This window comes from Eulemur rufifrons, chromosome 30, assembly GCF_041146395.1.
Source record: "Eulemur rufifrons isolate Redbay chromosome 30, OSU_ERuf_1, whole genome shotgun sequence".
NCBI classification, from domain to species: Eukaryota; Metazoa; Chordata; class Mammalia; order Primates; family Lemuridae; genus Eulemur; species Eulemur rufifrons.
The window spans coordinates 87,483,499-87,506,457 of record NC_091012.1 but is presented as its reverse complement, the minus strand read 5'-3'; the positions used below and the strand labels follow the sequence as shown (position 1 = coordinate 87,506,457).

General features: G+C 36.9%; 1 long non-coding RNA gene across 1 annotated transcript in view; it reads right to left on the bottom strand.

Moving 5' to 3' along the window:
- LOC138378451 (uncharacterized) overlaps nt 1-17,554 on the bottom strand; it is a 67,696-nt gene extending 50,142 nt beyond the window's left edge. The window contains exons 1-2 of the long non-coding RNA XR_011231948.1: nt 17,447-17,554; nt 16,436-16,559 (exon numbers count right to left, since the gene is read on the bottom strand). This is a non-coding gene — a long non-coding RNA (uncharacterized lncRNA). The remainder of the gene's footprint in view (nt 1-16,435; nt 16,560-17,446) is intronic.
- Between the last annotated feature and the right edge of the window lie 5,405 nt (nt 17,555-22,959).

Genomic DNA, 22,959 nt, shown 5'->3' with positions numbered 1-22,959 from the left:
ATATAGAATGAGTGATTTCAAAGTTAAAAGTATGACAATTACTAAGTTTGTTACATACTAAAGTGTTTAAGATAATATTTATAATCCACATGCTTAATTTCAATAAAATAGAATTATTTAGATATGTGGGAAGAATTTCTTGCAGAAAATGTGTTTGAAAGGCTTGCAGAGAAAATAAAATGCATTCAATTTATGTTTATCATATATATTTAATGTGTACAACATGATGCTTTGATACACATATACATAGTGCAATGATTACTACAGTAAATGAAGCTTAAAATATGCATGGGAGTTTGGGTCACTAGATTTATGAATAAAATCATAAGCTTTATCAGTTGAACTTAAAATCTAAGTTTCAAATTTTCCAATTAAGCAAATAACTGCAAATAGTCTCATCTATGCCCTGAAAGATACTTTCAAGGACATCTACATCTCATACTGACAGTTTGGAAGGAAATGAACTAAAATGTTGTCAGTAGTTACAGTTGGAGCACTTTCTTTTTCTTCGTCTCTTTATCTGTATTTCATAATTTATCTAAAAATACATTACTTTTATAATAATTGTATAACAAAAATTATAGCAATAATTATCATGTGTCCAAATAAAGCATTCCTAGTCCTTCTAATAATAAGGTAACTGAACGAACTTCAGATCAGGGAAAAATCTTAACATAATATAAGGATTAAGGTAAGGGTTCATTCACAGAGAAACAAACTCACTCTTCTCACAGTCTTCTACTGACATAGCCCAGCTCAAGTCAAAAGTATAGGCCTAAGAAGTACTGTATTTCTACCTCATATGGTTGTGAGAATTAAAATATATGATGGATATAAAGCACATAAATTGTAATTTGCACACAGTAAGGGTAAATAAAGTGTTAGTTACCATCATTATTATTATACTATGGACCTATGATTTAGTAGTTTATACACCTGTTGCTTAATTCTAATGTACATTAAAAAATAAAAAAATTTTTTAAATTCTAGTCAAAATTTATAAATATTCCAAGAAAAACACCACTTGTGAACCTATTAGTTCTACAAGCTCCACTTAATATGATAGTGAGTAAGCTCTGGGGTCTCCTAGAGAGAATAAAAATGCATGCTGATAAGCCTCATCATGAATAATTAGATGAAAGTAGCTTCTTTACTTCTTGAATGTTTCATGTTTATTACAAGAACCTTCCACAACAGGTTTCAGTAGAGATCTGCATACAGTCACATGAATGAAAATCAGACTTATCTATTACTTCCATTATCATGTAGCCTGGCACCAGATCCCACAGGAAGCAAAAGGTTAGAGTTTGCCTGAAGTACAATTATCAAAATTTCATAGGAAACCATTCAGTACTAAGTAAAATATCTGCTAGTTTTGAATATTTAAGTTGCTTCTCAGTTTTCAAGGAACATAATGAGATCTAGAACTTTTTAGTTTCTAAAAATAGTCCTAAATTCTCAAAAGGGAAATTACTGGGTCAACAGATGTGAATAATTTTATAAGTCTTCATTTGTGAATAAATTATTTTTGTCATGATTTTGCCAAGTTTTGCTGCCACTATCCACAGGTAAATGTATTAATACTGTTTATACTAAATCATCCCCCCCAAAAAGAAGAACATTTTCCTCCTTTTTTGTTAGGAGAAAATTGTATCTCATTGTTTTAATTGTCCCCTGGACCACTGCACATGAAAAGATTCTGGATGACTTAATTGCTGTATCTGAAAATATGCAAATCTGGCTAAACCATCTCTCTAAGTAACAGATGTACCTGATACAACAAACTCAGGGCTTAGTGGCAAAGATTAGGTAGAAGTTCCTTCAAAACTGATAACAAAGATCAAAACACTGTTAAATATTGAGAACGTAGAAATCCCCACAGCAATAATACTTATTAGCCTGTGAAATAATCCTCTAATAGAGGGTTCTGTTAAAGTAATTAAATGGTATATAATTAAATGAGATTCTCCTTATAAGGAGGCCGTAAGAGGGAGAAGTCATCCATTGATGAAGCTATAAAGAAGAAACAAATTTGACTTTAAGAGTACACTATGAGCACATTCAGGAATAACACTGGACACGTTTGAAGCTCTGACGGGGGGTGGGGGCAAAGGCAATATACATAATCTAAACTTTTGTACCCCTACAATATGCTGAAATAATAATAAAAAAAGAGTACACTATTAATTTTCAGGCACTGGGAGGAAAGAAATAAATAGGAAATCACAAAAGTGAATGAAGACTTAGTTACTGCACCAGCACAAAGAAAATCAGATACTAAAGGAATACTAGGGACTTAAGACAAGGGAAATATTAGGTGTAAGCACCTGTTGGGAAGCTGACAGGATAGCATAAACTCTCACTCTCAGACTTAGTGAGATCAGATAGCAATAGTTATTAGGACTTTTCATAAATATTCTGGTCCTCTCTCTCCTTCTGGGCACATAGAAGGATTGCATCTATCCATCCCCCTTTGAAATTATATGTGGTCAGGTAACTTCCTTTGGCCAAAGAAATTTGAGCAAAAATAACATTTATCAGCTCCCAGCAGAAGCTTCAAGAGTAAGTACATGCCTCACCATTTTTTACTTCTTCTCCCACAACTGGCAAGGCTCCAGAATGAGGCTTCTCCATCAGCCTGGATTCTGGAATGAGGAAGACACAGAGCAGACCCTCCAGCCAAACCTCAGTGGACATACAGTGTGAATGATAAATAAGTAGTTTTTTTATTTAAGCCCCTAGGATATGGGAATGGGTTGGTTACTGCAAGAAAACCTAGCCTACCCACAGAAAACATAAAAAATGCAGAGAGAAGATGAGATGTGCTCTTTTGTAAAATGATCATCTGCAAAAAAAAAAAAAAAAAAAAAAGAATTTAAGATGACAGCAAAGGTATAAGCATGAGGTACTACTTGATAAAGTATACTTATGTATGAAGAGATTTATGCAACAAAAATAATAGATGAAAGGAACTTTGTAACAGTGTAGGAGCCCTTAAAAGACAAATATATAACATCAAAAATGAAAAATTCAATAGAAAATTTGAAAGATAAAGTTGAGGAAATTTCCCATTAAATAGAGCAAAATGAAAAAGAGATAAAACCGATGGGAGAGAAAATATCTTTCTAAATTGGATCCAAGAGATACAATATCTCAATAATATGAGTTCCAGGAAAAAAAAAAATAGAAAATGAAGGGGAATAAATGACCAATGAAATAACTCAAGAAAATTTCCCAGAAGTGAAGGACATTAGTTTCCAGATGAAAAACGTTCATTGAGTGGCCAAAACAATGAATAAAATGGGCCCGCTTTTGGAGAAAGGAGAGTGAGCAAAAGTGCCAGTAATAAGACATGAAATTTTAAAAAACAGTAACAAGGGGTCTTATAGCCCACTGTAAGGATTTTGGTTTTACTCTGAGTAAAATGGGAAGGTATTGCAGGCTTTAAAGCATAAGTGACATTATCTGACTTTTCTTTTAAGAGCATCACTTGAGATGGTGTATAGAAAATAGGCAGGTGTGGTAGACTCAGGGAGTCCAGTTAGACATATTGCAATAATCTAGTCAAAAAATGATAGTGGTTTAGACTAGGATAGTACTAGGGAAGTTGGTGAGAAGTGGTCACCAACAAACAATAGTAAACACCTCTTAGAATGGTTAAAATTCAGAACACTGACAACACCATGTGCTGGCAAGGATATGGAACAACAGGAACTCTCATTTATTACTGGTGGGGGCCGGGCGCGGTGGCTCATGCCTGTAATCCTAGCACTCTGGGAGGCCAAGGCGGGAGGACTGCTTGAGGTCAGGAGTTCGAGACCAGCCTGAGCAAGAGCGAGACCCTGTCTCTACTAAAAATAGAAAGAAATTATCTGGACAACTAAAAATATATATAGAAAAAATTAGCCAGGTATGGTGGCACATGCCTGTAATCCCAGCTACTCGGGAGGCTGAGGCAGAAGGATTGCTTGAGCCCAGGAGTTTGAGGTTGCTGTGAGCTAGGCTGACACCATGGCACTCTAGCCTGGGCAACAGAGCGAGGCTCTGTCTCAAAAAAAAAAAAGTTACTGATACTCTATTACTGGTGGGAATTCAAAATGGTACAGCCACTTGGGAAGGCAGTTTGGTAACTTGTAAAACTAAACATAATCTTATTTGATCAGTAATCACCCTCCTTGGTATTTATCCAATGAGTTGAAAACTCATGTCCACACAAAAATCTGCACATATATTGTTTATAGTAGCTTGATTTATAAATGTCAAAACTTGGAAGTAACCAGATGTCCCTCAAAAGGTGAATGGATAAGCAAACTGTATATACATCCACATGATGGGTGTTTGTTGTTGTAGCCATTATTGTTTTAATTTGGAAATCTCCAATGGCATATGATATTGAGCATCATCTTCATATGCTTATTTGCTATCTGTATATTTTCTTTGCTGAGATGTCTGTTTAGACCTTTTACCGATTTTTAAATTAGGATATTTGTTTTTTTACTGACTGTTTTTTAAGCCTCAAGAAGTCTAGATATTAAAATAGACTTAAGAAAGATATCAACCAATACCAAGGTTTAGACATTATTTGGATCCCGACTTTTAAATTTTAGCATTGACTAGATATTTTATGAAATATTACTTAATAGTGCATGTTTGACAATAATATCATGATCATGTTTTCGTAAGAGTCCTTATCTTTTATAGACACGACACATAATCAATATTTATAGAAAAAAAAGATATGGTACTTGGAATTTGCTTTAAAATAATCTAGGATGAGGGCAAGTGGAATTGGGTAGAAATATAGATGAAATGACATTGGTTATTCCTTGCTAATTATTGAAATTGGGTTGGTAACCAGTATTAAGATGATCATTATAACATTTTCTCTATCTTTGTGTATGTCTAAAATTTGCAATAATAAAAACTCTAATAAAAAAGAATTAGGGAAAATGTATTAAAATGACACCAATAAAAACTGAGAAAAGGGGTAGAAAAATTGACCAGTGGAACACAGACAGCCTAGAAGCAGAAATGTGCACAGATGGAACTGTTATATATAACATAGGAAGTACTGAAGAACACTAGGGAAATGAGGGGTTGCTCAGCAAATGGAGCTGGAAAAATTGGTTGTCCATATTTTACACTTGATTTTAGCCAAAGGCTGAGAAGCAATGGTTGTCCATGTTTTAAAAATGAAAATCCACTCCAGGCAGATTAAGAACTTAGATGTAAAAGCAAACTTTTAAAACTTTTAGGAGAAAATATGATCAAATATCTTTCTATCCTTGGGGTACAGAAAGATTTCTCAAAAGCCTTCAAAAAGTTTTAACCATAAGAAAATAAAAAGTTAACATAAATTGCATTAAAATCAAGAATTTCCATCTATGAAAAAGCAAATTAAAGAAAATGAAGACAAGCAATCAAGCTGGAAGGTGATATCTGCCATACATTCAATCAATAAAACATTAGCATCAAGAATACATGAAGAACTCCTACAATTCAATAAGAAAAAACCAAATAACCGAATAGAAAAATGGAGGGAAAAAACCAAACAAGTATTTCACAGATGAGAAAACATGTAAGTCCAATATCTGAAATGAGATCGCTTCTTAGTAATCAGAGACAAGCAAATCATGATTAAAATGATATACTATTTTACATACATTTGATTAACAAAATTAATATGATAATTCAAGTGTGAGAGAGGATTAGGTCAGTGGATTTCTTATACATTGCTGGTAGGATCGTAAATTTATACAACCCCTGTGGAAAATAATTTGACAGTATTTTCCAGAGTTGAACATTCACATATATGTGAACCAACAATTCCTCTCCTAGGTATACAATCAAAAGAAACTGTTGTATATGTAGAAGAAAGTCAACAATAAATTCTGTATCATCACTATACGTAAAAGCAAAAACACTCAAAAGAACAAAAACTATTCATCACAAGAGAATGGGTAAACAAAATATAATAAATTCACACAATGGAATATTATACAGCAATGTAAAGGAATGAACTAGAACTACATGTAGCAACATAGACTGATCATAGTAAAATAATGTTATGTGAGAAAACGAAGACCTGGAAAAATACATTTGGCAGAATACTCTTTTTATTTACTGGAATATTAAGTTCAAAAACATGCAAAATTATACAATATGAATTTTAAGCTTACATATGAGATTTTAAAAAAGAAAAAGCAAGGTTAAAATAATTAGAAAATTCAGGACAGCAGCTAGCTTTCGGTATGAGGCAAGGGGATAGAATGGAGGGGTGAACACATAATAGATGTTAATGTTATTGTTAATATTCTAGCACTTGGATTGAGTGGTCAGTTCATTATATTATTTCTTAAAAACTTGAGAAAGAAAAAAGTAGCCTCTGCTAGTCAAGAACTCATTGGACACTTGTTAGAAGCTTGCCTGGCACTCACAACAAGGCCTTGTTATTCTCTTGTTAGAAATAAACAACCTAATAAAACACCAAAATCAGCAAAGTTCATTCTGAGACTATGAGAAAGACAAAACAAGACTACTCTGTAAATTTATCTAAGCACAAAGTCGTTTTCTAAAAATAAGGTCATTATGCAATCCACAAAATATCAAATTTCTTCCTGTCTCAGCTAAAATAAGTGACTCCTACCTCTTTAGCAATTACAGCTTGTGCTAGTCAGCACTCCCTACAGGTAAGATTTATTGAGATACCCAATCATAGAATAACCTCCACTTCCTAATAGCATTCAATCCAGAGCCCTGCTTCCTTAGACCCTCCACCAGTCCGTATTTTTTAACTATATATATTTTTAGACATAATGCCAATGTATACTTAATAGACTACAGCATAAACCTAACTTTTTTACTTTCTATTTTTAATTTATATACAGTTGTACATATTTATGGGACACAGGTGATATTTTGATACATGCACACAATGTACAGTGATCAAATAAGGGTAATTAGGCCATCCATCACCTAAGATATTTATCATTTCTTTGTGTTGGGAACATTCAAAATCTCTTCTTCCAGCTCTTTGAAAATACACAATAAATTGTTAACTATACTCACCCTACAGTGCTATAGAACACCAGAACTCATTCCTCCTATCTAGCTGTAATTCTGTGTCCTTTAACCCTGCGGTCCCCAACCCATGGTCCACAGCCTGTTAGGGACTGGGCTGAAGAGCTCTGCCCCCTCCACCTTGCCCACCCCACGTCAGTGGAAAAACTGTCTTCTAAGAAAGTTAGGAAAACAACAGGAGTGGGGGGGGGGTGTGCTGCACAGCAGGAAGTGAGGGGCGGGGCGGGCCAGTGAAGCTTCATCTGTATTTACAGCTTCTCCCCATTGCTTGCATTGCCGCTTGAGCTCTCCCACACCACGCCACTCTATCTGTGGAAAAATTGTCTTCCATGAAACTGGTCCCTGGTGCCAAAAAGGTTGGGGATGGCGGCTAACCTTTCCCTATCTCCCTCCCCTCTTCTCCCCCTCCCAGCCTCTAGTAACCCCTATTCTACTCTCTACTTCTGTGAGATCAACTATTTTAGCTTTCACATGAGTCAGAACATGCACCAATCACATCTTATTAATGTGCAGGAATTATCAGAAAATAGACTATTTTCTGGGTATCAGTGATTTTCAAAGGGAGGGATGTGGTCCTCTGGATATGAAGCACTTCACTTAACTCCATGAAACTAGCATATGTACCAAAAAAGATGAAAAAGCTCAAGAAAACGGCAACTTACAATGTTTCATCCCTTCCATTAATAAACTGTGTAACCTTAGGTAAATCTTTTAATTAATCCAAGTCTACATTTCCATATCTGTAAAATAAGGCTATTGGAATGGTACATATTAGTGAGTGTGTGTATTTATGTATATTATAAATGCATATTTACAGATGTCAAGTCAGCTACAGTCATGCCTGGTATATCTGATAACAAAAACATTAAAGTACTTTTTAAAAAAGCATGTAACATTATAAAGAGAATCTCAGCAGTGGCTGTAAAAATAACCTGATGACTCACAGAGAGGCTTAAAAGCCCAACCCCACATTCCTGTTCCTTCTCACAAGTAACCCACCACACTTGAGCACAGGTATAAAAAATCCACAGTATTTGCTGGGAGTGGTGGGGAGAAGCCCTGTTCTCCTGTCTTCCTTTCTCTGGGTTGTTTTGTATGGCTAATACTCTGTGAAGGAAGAGAAGTGATACGTTGGGGATCAGGTAGACAGAAGAACCAAAGTGAAAGAAAGAATAGCATCAATTGTCAGTAAAAGTATTCTCATGATTCACAGAAAGGTTTTAGGTGTCGGCATTAGGTTTTAGGTGTCATGACTTGCAGGAGCCAAGACAGCTATTTAAATGACCAACCCCACACTCCGGCTCTCCCATGCAAATCCCTCTACTCCAGCAATTACACATGAGTATGCTGAGAAAAAACACAATGTTATGATATTGGGTGGGGATGCAGTTAGGAAGAAGGGGGCTGTGATAAACTATATTATTTTTCCTCTTCTGTTTTCAGGATTGCTTTTTAAGGTTAATAGTGTGTGCCAGATAAAAAATAGAAAACTGTTTTCTGACAGAAACAGTAGCAGAAAAAAAATATTTTTAAAATAACCCCTTGTGGAGGAGGGGCAAGATGGCAGACGAGAAAAAACACCAGCCAGAGTGTCTCTGCAAGAAAGACAGATTTTAGAAGAAAGTGAAAAAAAAATAAAAAGGCAGACAAACATAGATCAGACGAGGGTCAGAAAGAACAGTGCCTGAAACTACAGGAGACTCTACAGGAAGAAGTTGCGGAGGAGAACTGGAAGGAGAAAGGCCCCCAAGAGGCTTGGAGACCAGCAACAAGGGTAAGTGGAGCAGCTACATTTCCCCTCCCTTGCGTTTTAGACTGTGGGTGGGCTCCTGAACAGAGAGACCTCCCCACACCAGCCCAGAGACAGCCACCGCGAGTGAGCCATGAGTCTCTTGCGGACAGGGCACCAGGTTCCCAGCTACCTTGGGGCACCTCCCAGAACGCAGACCAAAGCTGATTGGTAGGCGCCATATTGCTTCATTCTCCCCTCCCGTCTCCCTACTGGCCGCTGCCTAGAGAGACAATTTAACCACCGCCCGGAGGCATCTGCAGGGAACGGGACCTTTCCTTTTTGGGACCTACAGCAGACTGAGGGGTACTCAGATTGTGAGCTCCCTGCCCGCCAGCCCTCCCAGGTGCTGCTTGCCTGGTGACTCCAGGAGAGCGGGGCAAATCCCGATACGGAGAGACATCGATCCAGCTTGGGCACCCCTTGGGAGACTTGAGACCAGGACTCCTCTCCCTGGAAGCGTCAGGAATTGATCTCCAGGGCACAGGGGACAGGCCCACAGACCAGATCCCACACACCCAGGTCTCGATTGCATTGCCCTGGGGCACAGAAGGGATATTTGTGAACGACCCTATTGAGTGCATGTGCCTTCAGGGGCAGATCAGCGTGCCTGAGGGGCAATGCTCCTATCTCATAGGAAGGCCATGAGCCCAGCCCAGGCTGTGATCCTGGGCAGGGAACCTCCTGGCCTGCATGACAGCCAAGGTAGAACCACTGGCTTGAGGTCCTGCCGGCTAGCAGAGGCCCGGGAAAAACTGTGGAATAGGGGAGGGTGGAAAGGAGCAAGGCCTGCTCTAGACAATAGGTCTCAGACAGCCCCACTCCCACACGCAGACTTTTCTGCTGAGTGTGGCCATTCCAGCCCCTCCTTGGCAGCTTTGTCCAGAGGCAAAGAACAGAACTTTGACCCCTGCTAACAGCATTTGTGGAGCTTGATGGCAGGCTCACACAACCCAGCTCTGCCCAGACTCACTCCCCGACCTGCCCCCAATGAGGTGCAGAATAAGGGAATAAGGACACACCTGGAAGTCCCAGGGCCCCACCCACCACGTGAAGCAATAGAGTGCCTCTAAATGACAGGAGAAGAATTTCAAACATGGATCCTAAGAAAACTCAACGCTATGCAAGAAAAAATGAATAAACAACACAAAGAAACCACAAAAAAAATCCAGGACTTGGAAGAAAAATTCACTAAAGAAATCCAAAGATTAAAGAAAAATCTAACCGAACTCCTGGAAATGAAGAATTTACTCAGGGAACTACAAAACACGGTAGAATGCCTCAAGAGCAGGGTAGATCAAACAGAAGAAAGACTCTCAGAGATCGAAGATAACATCTTCCAGTTAAATAAGTCAGTCACAGAGATAGAGCAAAAAAATAAGAGAAAAGACCAAAGTCTGCAAGAAATGTAGGATTATGTGAAGAAGCCTAACGTGAGAGTTAGGGGCATTGCTGAGGGTGAAGAAGATAATATGAAGGGTTGGATAAGCTATTTGAAGATATAATTGAGGAAAATTTCCCAGGCCTTGCTGAAACTCTAGATATACAGGTACAAGAGGCCCAAAGGACCCCTGGGAGATTCATTACAAATAGGAAGACACCATGTCATGCAGTCATCAGACTGAACAAAATATCCACTAAAGAGGCCCTTCTTCAAGCTGTAAGGTGAAAGAAACAAGTAACATACAAAGGAAAGCCCATCCGAATAACGCGAGATTTCTCAACTGAAACCTTACAAGCAAGAAGTGACTGGGGCCCCATTTCCACTCTTCTGAAACAGAGTAATGCCCAGCCTAGAATCTTGTACCCAGCAAAGCTAAGTTTTGTATACGAAGGAGAAATTAAGACATTCTCAGATAAGCAAAGACTGACGGAATTCACCAAGACAAGACCAGCCCTTCAAGAAGTACTCAAAACAAAGTTGCACACGGATTAACACAATAAACACTCACAAATGTAAAAGTACTCAAAAGCTAAAGATCAAAGGCCAGATACCACAATGGCTCAAGAAAGACAACAAATCAATGAAGTTCTACCCAACAGGATGAACAGAAAGTGGCCCCACCTATCAGTTGTCTGAATAAATGTGAATGGCTTGAACACCCCACTCAAGAGACATAGGCTGGCCGAATGGATAAAAAAATACAAGCCAAGTATCTGCTGTCTCCACCAAACTCATCTAACCTGCAAAGATGCATTCAGACTGAAATTAAAGGGGTAGAAATCGATACTTCAAGGAAATGGAAGCCAAAAGAAGGCTGGTGTGGTGGTTTTGATTTCAGATAACTTAGTTTTTAAATCAACAAAAGTAATGAAAGACAAAGATGGTCACTATATAATATTGAAGGGTACACTTCAACAAGAAGACATAACAATACTAAGTATGTATACACCCAACTTACGTGCACCCAGATTTATAAAGCAAACCCTACTTGACCTAAACCAAATGATAAACAGCAACACCATAATAGATGGAGACTTCAACACCCTGCTGACAGCACAGATCCTCCAAACAGAAAATAAACAGAGAAATAACGGACTTAAACAAAATGCTAGAACAAATGGGACTGACATTTACAGGAAATTCTATCCAAAATCCACTGAATATACGTTATTGTCATCAGCTCATGGGACATTCTCTAAGATTGACCATATCCTAGGACACAAAGCATTTCTTAAAAAATTTTTAAAACTAGAAATTATACCATGCATCTTCTCAGATCACAGTGGAATAAAAGTAGAAATCAACTCTAACAGAAATTCTCATTTCTACTCAAAGTAGTGGAAGCTAACCAACCTTCTCCTGAATGATTATTTCATAAGTGAGGAAATCAAGATGGCAATCGAAAGATTCTTTGAATTAAATGACAAAGGAGACACAAGTTATCAAAATCTGTGGGACACTGCTAAAGCAGTCCTGAGAGGAAAGTTTATTTCCATAAATGCCTATATCCAAAAGACAGAAAATTTACAAATAGACAACCTAATGAATAGACTCAAAGAGTTGGAGAAAGAAGAACAGACCGACCCCAAACCCAGCAGAAGGAGTGAAATTAATAAGATCAAATCAGAACTATATGAAGTGAACAACAGGAAAACTATACAGGAGATTAATAAAATAAAAAGTTGATTATTTGAAAAGATAAACAAAATTGACACGCCTTTGGCTAGACTAAGAGCAGAAAAGAAAAATATCTAATAAGCTCCATCAGGAGCATGAAAAGAGAATTACAGCTGATACCATGGAGATACAAGATATCATCCACGAATTCTACAGAAAGCTTTATGCACACAACCTGGAAAAGGTGGAGGAAATGGACAAATTTTTAGAAACACACAGCCTCCCTGGGCTCAACCAGGAAGAAAGAGAATTCCTGAACAGACCAACATCAAGAACCGAAATCAAAACAGCAATAAAAACCCTTCCCAAAAAGAATAGCCCCGGACCAGATGGTTTCACACCCGAATTTTCCCACACCTACAAAGAAGAACTGGTGCCTACCCTGTAAAACTTATTCTGCAACATTTAGATGGACGGAATTCTCTCCAACACATTTTATGAAGCCAACATAACCCTGATACCAAACCAGGAAAGGATGCAACATAAAAAGAAAACTACAGACCAATATCCCTTATGAATATAGATACAAAAATTCTCAATAAAATCCTAGCAAATCAAATCCAGGTGCTTATCAAGAAACTAATCTATCACAACCAAGTGGGCTTCATCCCAGAGATACAGGGATGGTTCAACATACGCAAATCTATAAATGTAATTCACCACATAGATAGAAGCAAAAACAAAGACCATATGATCCTCCCAATAGACCCAGAAAAAGCATTTGACAAAATTCAACACCCTTTTATAATAAGAACACTTAACAAAATAGGCACAGACAGGGCCTACCTAAAAATAATACAAGCCATATATGACAAACCCACAGCCAGCATCATACTGAATGGGGAAAAACTGAAAGCATTCCAACTTAGAACTGGAACCAGATAAGGTTGCCCACTGTCCCCACTGCTATTCAACATAGTGCTGGAAGTCCTTGCGAGAGCAATCAGGCAAGAGAGCAGAATCAAGGGTGTCCAAATGGGGATAGAAGAGATCAAACTCTCACTCTTTGCTGATGATATGATATTATATCTAGAAAACCCCAAGGATTCAACCAAGGAGACTCCTGGAATTGATAAATGAATTCAGTAAAATCTCAGGATATAAAATCAGTACACACAAATCAGAGGCATTCATATATGCCAATAACAGTCAAACTGAGAACCAAATCAAAGACTCAATGCTCTTCGCTATAGCAACAAAGAAAATAAAGTACCTAGAAGTATATTTAACTAAGGAGGAAAAAGACCTCTATAGGCAGAACTATGAAACATTGAGGAAAGAGATAGCAGAGCACATAAACAGGTGGAAAACCATACCATGCTTGTGGATCGGAAGAATCAACATTGTTAAAATGTCTATACTACCCAAAGTGATCTACAGATTCAAAACAATCCCTATTAAATTACCAACATCATTTTTCACAGATATAGAAAAAATAATTTTACGCTTTGTATGGAACCAGAGAAGACCCCGTTTAGCAAAAGCAATTTTAGGCAATAAGAACAAAATGGGAGGTATTAATTTACCAGACTTCAAACTATACTACAAGGCTGTGGTTATTAAATCAGCTTGGTATTGGCACAAGAACAGGGACACAGACCAGTAGAACAGAACTGAGAATCCAGATATAAAATCATCCTTATATAGCCATCTAATCTTTGACAAAGCAGACAAAAACATACACTGGGGAAGATTCCTTATTCAATAAATGGTACTGGGAAAACTGGGTAGCCACATTTAGAAGACTGAAACAAGATCCACACCTTTCACCTCTCACAAAATCAAATCATGGTGGATAACAGACTTAAACCTAAGGTGTGAAACTATTAGAATTCTAGAAGAAAATGTGGGAAAAACTCTTATAGAAATTGGCCTAGGCAAAGACTTTATGAAGAAGACCCCAAAGGCAATCACAGCAACAACAAAAGTAAATAAATGGGACCTGATTAAATTAAAAAGCTTCTGCACAGCCAAAGAAACTGTCACAAGAGCAAACAGACAACCTACAGAATGGCAAAAAATTTTCACATGCTACACATCCAATAAAGGACTGATAACTAGAACCTATTCAGAACTCAGGAAAATCAACAAGAAAAAATCAAACAACCCTATCAAAAAGTGGGCAAAGGACATGAATAGAAATTTTACAAAAGAATACAGAAGAATGGCCAACAAACATATGAAAAAATGCTCAACATCTCTAATCATTAGGGAAATACAAATCAAAACCACAATGAGATATCACTTAACTCCAGTGATAATGGCCTTTATCAAAAAGTCCAATAACAATAAATGTTGGCGTGGATGCAGAGAGATAGGAACACTCATACACTGCTGGTGGGACTGCAAACTAGTCATCCTCTTTGGAAAGCAATATGGAGATACCTTAAACAGATACAAGTAGACCTACCATTTGATCCAGCAATCCCATTGTTGGGCATCTAACCAAAAGAACAAAAGACATTCTATAAAAAAGACACCTGCACTTGAATGTTTATAGCGGCACAATTCACAATTGCAAAGATGTGGAAACAACCCAAGTGCCCACCAATACATGAGTGGATTAATAAAATGTAGCACATGTATTCCATGGAGTACTACTCAGCTATAAGAAACAATGGTGATATAGCACCTCTTGTATTTTCCTGGATAGAGCTGGAACCCATACTGCTAAGTGAAGTATAAGAATGGAAAAATAAGCACCACATGTACTCACCATCAAATTGGTTTCACTGATCATCACCTAAGAGCACATTTAGGAATAATATTAATTGGGTGTCAGGAAGATGTGGGGGGGGAAGGGATGGGTGTATATATACATAATGAGTGCGATGCGCACCGTCTAGGGGATGGACACGGTTGAAGCTCTGATTCAGGGAGGGAGGGGGGCAAGGGCAATATATGTAACATAAACATTTGTACTCCCATAATATGCTGAAAAAAAAAAAACAACCCTTGCATCAGAAAGGGACTCCAGGTTTAGGAAACGCCTGCCTAAGCTGCTAGCAGTTTAAATCAGAGACTCACACCCCTACTATCCTAGGCCAGGATTTTTCTAACTTTTCAAAAATGAAATCTACTTAATGAGTCAAGAACAGAAGTTTTTAAAAAGGAAATAGTGTAGAATAGAATAGAATACAAAATATCAGAGCGTATGCAGGTAGAGAGGTAAGAATGGTTTCACAAACCATTCTTTCAGTTATACGTGTATCACACAGATAAAAAAAAAAAATGTAACTTCTAACTCCAGGTCATGGTTAGCACACTCCCCAAATTGCAGGATAACAGACTCTGCCTAGGAGAAGTCCTCTGCTGGGGCTGGGTTTCCTGAGGGGCAAGACCCTGTCGGTGTGTCCATTCTCCTTTTACTCCACCAGCAGGCCCTTCACGTTAAGAATGGCTACTGGGACAGTTTTCTCTTTTGTCTCATCATTCCTTCTGTCATATTCCTTAGCAAAAACTCAACAAAAGACACTGGTCCAGAAATAACCTCGAAGCCTGTAAATAATAGCAGACCTTGGTGTTCTTGCCAGCTTTAATCAGCAGACAGGTCTGTAACCATGTGAACCCCTCACATTGTCACATGGTCTCAATATTCCTTGGCATCTTGTAGGCCAGGGCAGAGAGCACTGGGGAGGTGATGGAGGTGGGGAGATAGGCATTCAGTAGATTCTAAAAGTGACACAGCTGGAAACTGTGAAGGTACCAAAAATAACAATATGGAGACCAATAAGGGAAGAGTCGAGGAATTCCTAGATCCCTCTCCATTTCCAAGTGTTAAGGGTATTTTGGGGATGGCTATTTAGTTTAGATTTGCTGAGGGCCTTAAGCAGGACACATGAAGGACAATGAGGAAAATGTTAGTTTGGGTACCCATTCTAAAAGTGGTTCTGGCCTCCCCCTGGAGGCACAGGCAGAAAGAGGATTTTTTTCTCAGGAATTCCAGTTCCAGTAATTTGATATACTTTCTAAGAATGTTCAATTATCACCTACCTGGGATCAGGGATGTGGGGTGGTTATCTAGGGGATCAGGGGGATATCTCTAGCAATAAATCTAATCCAGTTGGCAGGACAGCACTCATGTTGCAACCTGAAGACCTCTTCTTCCACTCCTCTCATTTTGAACAAAAATAAAATCCAAATTTCTTCTATGCATGCTTGAGAACAATTCCTAAGGGGTAAAAGTTCAGGACTATGGGTATGAAACATGCCACTGCTATGACCAGGGCAGGCTGACATTTACTAAACCTGAAACTCTCTTACAGAAGTACCCCCTCCCAAAACTTACATCAGCTTGTTTATTCTCAAGTGCAATTCCTGGAGGGATTGAGGATGGTGCTTGCCAAGGAGAGAGGCAAATAGGTTGTGCATTAAAGCCATCTATGTGGCTGGCAGGTGTTTGTTATATGAAACTCATCTGTAAGTAAAGAGGTCATTTTACTTACATTTTGGCCACTGTTGTGCCTTTTATCATTGGTTCTTTATCCTTTGTTCTTCCATTGGAACCAAGTGCCTTCTGATTTATAATTAAATCTGATTGTCAGACTGTCACCACCCCCACAAACCATCCTAAAAAACAAAAAAGACAAGAAGAAAAGGTTTTACTCTGGCCCCCACTCCATCCCCAGCAAATGCAGCAGCTTTCTTATAAGCAGACCAAAGTAAAATTCCTGTGGGTGAGGGTAATTGGATACGAAACCAGAAAATGAACTGAGCATTAAAACATCTGTTTGGGTACCTCCTACACTTCATTAAACCTGTTAAGTTTAAAAAAAGAAATCTGGATTTAGGTAAGAAAAGACTTTATTCCAAAGGATTATGGCAAGAGCAGGGAAAGGGACTACTGCAATAGGGAAAAACTGACCATGAAATCCTCAAGTGTCTCAAAGTTCAGACAGCAAAGGACTTTCCTTTTACAGGAAGCAATGAGCAAGACTAGAAAGAACAGGGCATGTGGAAGTGGGATGAAAGGATATCAAGATTGGATGGTTGATCTTAAAATGTTTTTTCCTTGAAAAAAGTGGGTCATTAAGGAGGGATTGTATGCTGGCTCAGGCCAAGGGTGGGTCAAAGTTAAAGGGCCTATGAGAAGGAGAGAAGCCTAATTAAAATTTGGTCATGTCAAGATTTCAGATATATTGCCCAGATGGGTCAGTGAGTACAAACAGTTCAGCCAATCATATATGAGGCAAAGAATGCCAATTTGGAGGGTCTGCGTCTGGCCTTGTTATAGGTAAACAAGGATGGGTAGTGATATCCATGAGTTTTATCTAAGTCATATGGGGAAAGGTGGTTCTTTACAATAAGCCATTTCCTGGAACACAAAAAGGTAGAAGAATTTCTTAACTGGCCCAGTTTTCCAGGATCACAGGCCTTGGTAACATTCAACATTGTCAGTCCCCACTTTTGTTCAAAATGAATATTTGTCACTGAGCATTTCAGAGCCAATTGCAAACCTCCTCAGTGGTGAGAAGCAGGGTCTCCAAGCATTTCACCAGACTTCCAGAGTGATCCAGGGAGGAATCAGACAGCGGATGTCCAGGGAGAAATCAAGCCCATGTGCATGGATGATTTCTGCTGCAGTGATGAGTCCTTCCAGGTAAGGTATATCAAGTCACTGGTAAGACGATAGACTGAAGGAACAAGAGAGATTTGATACAAAGAGATTGAGTAAAGAGCCTGTTTTTAATAATATGGAAGGAAATAATAACAGGTGACATTTACTTAGCACTTACTTTGTACCAGGCACCACCATCAAATACTACACCCTATTCCTCTAATCATACTAAAAGTATAACTTCTGGGGTATTTGTGAGAGAAAGCAGGAATGTGGGATTAATCATTAAAGCAGCTGCCTAGAACCCTGAATGTCTTTCCAATACCTAAAGCCCCTCTGTGAGTTAGGAGGTTATATTCACGGACAGTTGGTATTCCTGGTGCTGCTGCTGCTCTCACCATCGAACCGTTCCTTCTTTCACTTTCTTCTTAAACACTCCCGAATCTTCTTTTAATTTTTTTTCTTAGATATGCTTGCTTGCTTATTTTTAACATCTTTATTGAGATATAATTTAAATACCATAAAATTCTCCCACTTTAAATGTATAATTCAATAATTTTTTTAGTAAACTCACGGAGTTGTGCAACCATCACCACTATCCGGTTTTAGAACATTTCCATTGCCCCAGAAAGATCCTAGTGCTCAGTTTCATCTGCTCCATATGCCCAATGCCAGCCCCAGGCAACCAATTTGTTTTTCTACTGTCTCTATAGATTTTCCTTTTCTGGACATTTGTAAATGTAATAATATAATATGTGGACTTTTGTGTCTCATTTCTCAGATGGCTTTTTGCTTTGGACCTGGATGTCTCCCATGACTCACCATCAGCACCTCAGTCTTTTTCCAGTTACTTAGTACACATTATAAACCCCATAAACCAGTCCTCAAATAGAATGTAAAAGAGACAGGGACTTCATTCAACTTGTATTTGTTTCTATGTGTTTTTTCCAACATATATTATATGAATTCCCAAATATATACATATGTATATGTTTAACCTCTCCCTTTTTTAAATATTAAATGAACAGTAGAAAACAAGTATCTATTCCTTTTTCACTTAAAATGTATTTTCTCATATATTATAAAAATTCTGCAATGAATAATCTTGGACATATGTCATTTTGAATATGCACACGTATCTATAGAATAAATCCCCATGAGTGGAAATGCTGGCCAAAGGATAAGTACATTTGTTATTTTGAAAGAAAGTGATGTTTTCTCCCACACCCACATCAAACTTTTAGATCTTTGCTAATTTAATTCATTAAAAAAAATGGTTATCAGTGGTTTTTGAATTCAGTGTGCACATTGCTTGGCATGTTGCAGGTGCTCAATAAATGTTCATTGTACTAGTTTGCAGTCCGACCAACAGTGCGTAAGTGTTCCTATCTCTCCGCATCCACGCCAGCATTTGTTGTTTTGGGATTTTTTGATAAAAGCCATTCTCACTGGAGTTAGGTAATATCTCATTGTGGTTTTGATTTGCATTTCCCTGATGATTAGAGACCTTGAACATTTTTTCATATGTGGAAGGTAGTATGGAGATACCTTAAAGAACTAAAAGTAGACCTACCATTTGATCCAGCAATTCCACTACTGGGTATTTACTCAAAGGATAAAAGAACATTTTATAAAAAAGACACCCGCACCTGAATGTTTATAACAGCACAATTCACAATTGCAAAGCTATGGAAACAACCTAAGTGCCCATCAATACATGAGTGGATTAATAAAATGTGGTATATGTACACCATGGAGTACTACTCAGCCATAAAAAATGGTGAACTAATACCTGTTGCATTAACCTGGATGGAGCTAGAGACCCTTCTTCTTTCTAAGTGAAGTGTCACAAGAATGGAAAAACAAATACCACATGTACTCACTATGAAATTGGAACTAATCGAACAACACTTATATGCACACATGGAAATAAAACTCATCGGAAATCAAGCAGGTAGGAGGGGCGAGGAGGGGATGAGTAAATTCACACCCACCTAATGGGTACAATGCACACTATCTGGGTGATGGACACACTTATAACTCTGACTCAAACCGTACAAAAGCAATTTATATAACTAAAACATTTGTACCCCCATAATACTCTCAAATACAATAATTAAAAAAAAATGTTAGTTGAATGAACTTTTTTGTTTTTGAAACCTTGCCATATATTAGCATTGAGAGATTTTGTTCCAATTTATACTCCATTCACAAATATATGACTATCCATTTTCCCCCAGTGTCACAAACAGTAGTTATTTTTTAATTTTAAAAAGTATTTTTCATTTGAATTGTAATTATTTTAGTATTTTAATTTTAACTAATAATTATTTTCACTCAGGAAACAAATGACCTGAACAGTAAAGGTAAGGTTTGTTGTTGAATTCCCTACTCCCTTTTCTAATCATTTTTGACCCACATACCATTACATCCATTCTTCCCTTCTCCACGAGATGCCTAAGTTCCTATATACTATTATATTTCCTGGCAGAAAGAAGCAAATATCTTGATAAGAATAATTTTCCCTAAAATGTGACAGACCTAAGGTTTTCCCTACTCTCAGAATCATATCTGTACAGTTCAGTCCCTGGGATCTCTTTGCAGCTCCAGCTATGCCCCAGTTTTCCATTTATAAAACGTAGATAATACTAGTACACACTTCACAGACTTCTTATGAGGATTAAATGAGTTAATTTATGTCAAACCCTGATTTCAGTGCCTGACATATAGTTAAGAATTCAATGAATTCAATCAATGTTTGCTATTCTTATTATTACTACCAGCACTGGGAGGTTCTTTGATGGTTATAGCTGATGTGATTATTAGTGGCAAAATTCTGGGGGCAGGGTACCACATATGGATCTTTGCTGGAGCATATCTGCTTCAGGGAAGAAGGCTTAACTTTCCACATTCCAAAAGGCATTATCTCAAGTTCCTGACCTAGACCATAACAAACTTAATTCCTACCTCCAAGAATTAGACCAGGATTTCTATTTCCAATGTTTCTCTCTCTCTCTCCCTCTCTCTCTCTCTCTCTCTCTCTCTCATTCTCAACAATGGAAGGAAATAAATATTAACACTAGTTACCTACAAATAGTGAAGTTGCTGTTGATTTTCATTGTCTTCATTAAACACTTATGTATTTTTAATATTTAAAAAAATAATCATTAATAACCTTTATAATCAGCCAAAATGAGAAAAAAAAACCTCAATATAATTTAAAAGAATTTCATTATAAAGCAATCTGGCAGGAAACTTATCTCTAATTAAAGCTCAAAATGTATAAAATGATACAAGAAAACAAAAAGTTTTGAATTAAAAGAACTATTAGACATAATAAACAGGCAAAGGATGTAAAAAATTAATTCACAGAAGAAATCAGGTTCTTAATAATCTTGAAATATATCCATTAATAATTTTTAATTAAAATTAATACAATATCAAGGCACCATTTTTTCACCCTCAATATGTAAACAGTAAGAATGAAACTATTCAATGTTACCTAGGATGCAGGAAAAGTACCATTTACATAAATTTAAACTGCTATGGTATTTTTTAAATGGTCATAACATTTTACTCAGTAATTCCACCTCTGGGACTCTTTAATAAGATAAGGATCAGAAAAGCAGAAGACATTTGTACTAAAGAATTTATTATACCATATTTTCTAATAGTGAAATAGTAGGAGAAATTTTAATATTTAATAGTAATGGATTATTAAGGTGATTAAGCAACTAGCTTATATAACTAATAAAATAACATTTTAAAAAGTTTTAATGACATGTATAATGTAAAATGAAATAATATATACATGTAAAGCTACATATTACTATATGATACCAACGAACTAAAAATGTATAATACTTGCATAGAAAAATGGTTGGGAAAATATACCAAAAGTTTAATAATAGTTTTCTCTTGGTTGAGGGATCATATATTGTTTTTCTTATTAAATTTTTCTATATTTACTAAGCTTTCAAAAGTGCCCATGAATTGCCTTTTAAATCATAAACAAAAGCTATTTTTAAAAATACGCACAAGAATTATTCATGGCATAGGAAAATATCACTATAACGTTATGTGAAAAAAGCAGAATATAGAACAACATTATATTAAATGTGAAAAGTGTAAATAACTAAATTGAGAAAAGCTAGTAAAAATGTATCTAAACATTAAAATTGTTGTCCCTGGTAGTGTGTATGTGGGTATTTTAAAATTTCTTCTATGTTTAGTTGAATCTCTATAGTGCATACATATTATTTTTATAATGAGAAAAAGTAAAGGCTATAAAATTAAATCCCAATGTAAATACAGGGTAAAGGATATGAAAATCATTCAAAGAAGAAAAAGAAATGCTATGAAACATACAAAAAGATGCGTAGCCTTTTAATTATCAAAGAAATGCAAATTAAAACAATGCTGAGATGCAAGTTTTTACCTATCACATTGAGAAACAATTATTTTAAAAATCATAATCAATAGAGGCAAGGATGCAGAAAAGAATTTTATACCTACTCTGCTTAGAAACATGTTTTCTTCCAAATTTGTAAGGGATAGGAAGTGTGGATACCTCTACTTCATAGAGCACTGCTGCCATCTTCAGGAAGCTAATGAAATGATAGTCAGGTGTTACTTAATGACAGGAATACATTCTAATAAATGTGTCATTAGGTGATTTCATTGTGCAAACATCATAGAGTGTACTTACACAAACCTAGATAGTATAGCCTACTAAGGCTATATGGTATAGCCTATTGCTCCTAGGCTACAAACCTGTACAGCATGTTACTGTACTGAATACTGTAGGCAATTGTAACACTATGGTTAAATATTTGTGTATCTAAATATATCTAAACATATAGGGCATTCATTACCATGAATGGAGCTCGCAGGATTAGAAGTTGCTCTGGGGGAGTCAGTGAATGAGTGCGGTGTGAATGTGAAGGCCTAGGACATTACTGTTCACTACTGTAGACTTTAAAAACACTGGACACTTAGGCCACACTAAATTTATAAAAAATTTTCCTTTCTTCAATAATGAATTCATCTTATTTTACTGTAACTTTTTTACTTATAAACTTTTAAATTTTTTAAACTTTTTTTGACTCTTCTAAACACTTAGCTTAGAACACATTGTAGAGCTGAACAAAAATATTTTCATTATATCCTTATTCCATAAGCTTTTTTCTATTTATTTTTCTTTTTACTTTTAAAATTGTTAAAAACTAAGACACAAACACATCCATTAGCCTAGGCCCACACAGGGTCAGCATCATCAATATCTCTGTCTTTCATCTCCACATCTTGTCCCATTGGAAGGTCTTCAGGGCAATAACATACATGGAGCTGTCATCTCCTATGATAACAATGCCTTCTTCTGGAATATCTCCTAAAGGACCTGCCTGAGGATGT